Here is a 4,650-nt window from a genome sequence, read left to right on the forward strand (position 1 = left end):
GCTTTACCAGCTTTTATTTCTTTAAGAGCAGCTGAGATTTTTTCAGTAACAAAGTAGTGAATATGCTGTATCATTTATACATTTAGCTTTGATGAATATAAGCTCTGTTTTAATCTTAATTGTGAATTCACGATCTCTAGGAGCTGTAGATATTTTTAGTATGAGTTCTGCGATACTACGAGGGTAGACTGAAAAGTAATGCACACATGCTTGTAGAGTGCGAATGAAATGATTTTCAGAAGCGCGCCAGGTGGCATATGGAAGTGACATTCCCCTCTACGCATATGTGCAGTTTGATGATGATGCATTCATTCAGTATATTTTGAGAAGCAGAAATATTGAGATGTGTTCTAGTGCTATGTTAATACAAGTTAAACAGCATGCTGTTATCAAATTTTTAACTGCTGAAAAAGTGACTCCTACTGAGATTCATTGTTGTTTAAAGGCTGTTTATGGTGACAATACTGTTGATAGGTCCACTGTAAAATCGATGGATAATAAAATTTTGTGGTTGTGAGCCTGGAAAAGCCATAATTGTTGATAAAACACGCAGTGGACGTCAGAGCACTGCCACAGACGATTACCGTTGCCCCTTGTTGCAATGTTTAATTCTTCTCAGTACATACATTTTAGCGTAAAGGTGATGAAGACCCAGGACTACCCGTAGGTATTGCCTGGGTGTGAAAGGAAGAAGGAGAAAGGATTATAGGGAAGTGGTGAAGGTGAAGTAATAAAGTGAGATAGGAAAGGGGATGAAAGGGAAGTATCATGAGTGCCCTGTTTCTTTTATTGAAACATAAATCAAAACATACAAAACGGTGCCTGGCTGATAAAAATACAAAATTTTAATTATTTACAATTATTTACATTGTAGATGTTTACACTGCCAACAGTTTGTTACCCAAAACATGGCCAATACTTTTGACTCTTGAAACTATGTACAATTTAATGTAAGAGATGCCCGGTAACCAATACAACTAGAAGTAATGAAGTTACAATTCTATTGATGTTTAAGGAAATTATTAAACGTAATTAACAAAATCACAGTATTTAAATACAATATATCTATTCCGAGTGTACATTATATTAAAAGATAATACATAATGTCCATAAGTTAGTATGTTTTGTTACTTTAACAATGACAATATAAAAACTCATTCTCTGGTCAATGACTTTTGATCTGAAATACATAACAATTAATAGTGTATTTGTTGCTTTACTTATAAACACTATAAACATAGAAGAAACTGCCGATATCACTTGAATAGTTCTGCAGTAGTTGACTAAATCGCCAAGTGAAGAACACATCGTTTCTGCATGTCATCACTACTTGAATTGTCAATGATGATAACCTGGAGCAAAGTCCGAGACCTTTTCTTATGATCTTCTTCTGTCGATGCAAGTTATCTCTATTGAATTCTGCTGTTCTTCTCTACAATGTTGAGGATGCTGTTCCTTTGAAACTGATGCAGAATTAATGTACTAAATTTTTGTAATCCATACACTATCACAATGTTTCACAAATGTTATTGTTCAAAACACCTTTTCTAAAGTTTACCTCATAGATAAACACATGTAATTTTCAAACACACATTTTTTTGGCGATGATGCTAATGCACAATTATGTTCTTCTGAAGTTAGTCTCTAGTGCTTTGGTTCTGGTGATATGTTTGTAGTTCATGATAGAGATCACTATTGTTCACAAAATGATGTGGCTGACATGGCCAATTAAGGCCATATTGAATAGTATTTTGAATGAGAGAGCTACGCTCCCTGTCAAAAAGGTTGCAGCTGAATATGAGATGATTGATGTCTTGAGGGGAGGTACCATCACAATCACAAAGTTCGTTGTCTCTTAATCCAAATCTATGCAGGTACTGTCTGAGATTTCCATGACCTGTTAACATCTGTTACATTATGTTGTTAATGTTCAGATGCTTCATTTTGAGATGATGCTGAATGTTTAGTATGAAACCATATGTTACTCTCCTCATGTCTCTTTTCTCCCATTCCATTTGCCATAATTGGATGACGGTTTCTTGAAGCAAGTTTTTTATATTCTTTTCCGTGAGTTCAGTATATATGATGTTATGTTCACTATTGGCAAATTGCTTTGCCAGTCTATCAGCTGCCTCATTTCCTTGGATTCCACAATGTCCTTTCACCCAAGCGAAACTTGCCTTAAAGCTGTGCAAATTAGTCAATTTGTCCCGAATAAGATTTGTCGTGTAGCATTTTGAATTTTCACTATTTATCCTGCGTAATGCCGTTTGGCTATTGGTGCATATTCTCAAATGTCCTCTGTAATTTTTAAGAGTGTAGATATAGGAGATGGCTTGATAGATGGCATATATTTCAGCTTCTGGCACTGTGGTGTAGCTAACCAGTTTAAAACCAGCTTCATGTCTGTACTGTGAGTTGCCGTGTATAAAATGGATGAATGCTGCTCCTACGTTATTAATGTTTTTAGAGCCATCTGTAAATATGAGATGTTTAGGAATCAGCTCCGCATTAACCTCTGTTATCTCCACTTTGTTATTACTTGCTGGATGAGTATAGGTATTAGTCTTCTTTATTATGCCTTCCTGCACAAAGTTTTTGAGAAAAGTGTAGTCTAGGTTAGGGAGAATTCCTATCTCTACATACTTCTTTAGGTTAGTGTTGCCGTTGTCAGTAATGAGTATATTTTTAAGTGTCCATGTCCATGTTAATTTCTTGGCTTTCAAGTGTAGTGGAGCACACCCTGCAAGTACCTGAAGTGCGGCGTTTGACGTCGTCTGGTATGCTCTACATAGTCTAATAAGCAAAGTTCTTTGTATTCAGTTTAATTTGTGTTTGATGTTGATCTTATCAATTTTCTCACCCCAGAAAGGTGCACCGTACAGGATAGCCGGTTCTATGCAGGCTTTGTTTAGCGTTACAATAGACTTTTGATTTAGGTCCCATTCTTTATGGGCAATGCTGAGCATGGTATTCATTATTTTGCGAACTTTTCGTGCCATATACTCTATGTGTTTAGTCCAATTGAGACTTCTATCAATTATTAATCCCAAATATTTAATTTCATTGACATTTTTTTTTTCCATTTATGGGTATTTTAAAAGCTTTTTGCAGTTGTTTTCCCTTTGTAAGTACCATACTTTTGCATTTGTCGTAATTTATTTCAAGTTTATTCAGTGTTCCCCATTCATATATTTTACTAAGTATCCCATTGTCCTTCTCCTTTCATCGTTTTTATGTGACATCATTAGGACTGTATCATTGGCGTAGCTTTGTATTAGCCAGTTTTCTTCATTGTTGTTCATTTTGAGCAGATCATTACATACAATACAATATCCTGGGCCTGATCTCAACCCTTGTGAGCATCCTCTATTTATGGGGCAAATGATGTTGCCTCTATGGTGGTAGACCCCAGCAGTTCTTTCTGATAGGTAGTTATTAAGGATTGCAAAAAGATTTTTAGGGCATCTGGCCTGTTTTAGTTGACAAAAGAGTGCTGGCCACCAAAGCATATTAAATGCATTCTTATAGTCAATGGCCACAATTAGGGCATGTTCTTGTCAATTCCAAGCATTTTTGACAAAGTTAATGAGCTTATATATCACATGATAAGTTGAACGTCCTTTAGTAAATCCATATTGATTTTCACTCATCCAGTTGTTATTACATAGATGGAAATTTACTCTGTCTATTATCAAAGATTATAGACCAATAAGTCTATTGTCGGTACCTTACCTGGTACCGACAATAGACTTATTGGTCTATAATCTTTAGTTTTAAAGTCTCCATTCAAACCCGGCTTTGGGATAAATTTAATTTCTGCCTGTTTCCATATTCTTGGAAAAATCCCCGTTTCAAGACATTTGTTATATGTGTATGAGAATGCCATTGGAACCGCACTAAATGCTTTATCATTTCCAGTGTAATTCCATCCAGTCCAGGTGCTTTTTTATTCTTAATCGAAGTTATGGCTCTTTTAATTTCCACAAATGTAAACGGTCTGTCATTTTCCGTTTCCGGAAGACTGTAGGTATTCAATTTAATCCTTTCTTGTGTGGTGTTATCTTCTTCCTCTCTGTCGCTGAGAAAGTGTGTGTCCATTAAGTAGTTGACAGTTTCTGCATACCCATTTGTGTATGTTCCGTCAGTTTTCAAAATGTTTGCTGGGATTTCACTTCTTGTCTTTTTCCTACATACCACGTAGTATGGCTCACTCCATACATTTTGCTTACTTCTTTGAGTGCAAAATTGTTGCCATGCCTGACTTTGAGCTCTATTTATTTTTGTTTTGTAGTCATTAAAACATCTAAGATATTCATTTCTTCTTTCATTCTTTCTCTCTGGATCTGTTTCTGAACGATATCTTTTTTGTAATTTACGTGTTTTCTGTCTTAAAATGAAGAGCTCATTGTTCCACCAGTGTGTGTTTTTAGTTTTAACTTGCGTATAAGTCGTAGAGTGATTATAAGCTTGTATGATACAACTGTTGAGATGTTCAGCTAAGATGTCAATATCTGTTATGTTATATATTTGCTGTGTGGCCCATAGGTTGCTGAAGTAGTTTTTAAAAGTATTCCATTCTGTATGTTTCTTGATGTTGTTATCAGTATGTTGCGCAGGAGTATTTGTAAGGTTCCATATGATGTATCT

Source organism: Centruroides sculpturatus, unplaced genomic scaffold, assembly GCF_000671375.1.
Source record: "Centruroides sculpturatus isolate CEXI.00-Female unplaced genomic scaffold, Cexi_2.0 scaffold482, whole genome shotgun sequence".
NCBI lineage: Eukaryota > Metazoa > Arthropoda > Arachnida > Scorpiones > Buthidae > Centruroides > Centruroides sculpturatus.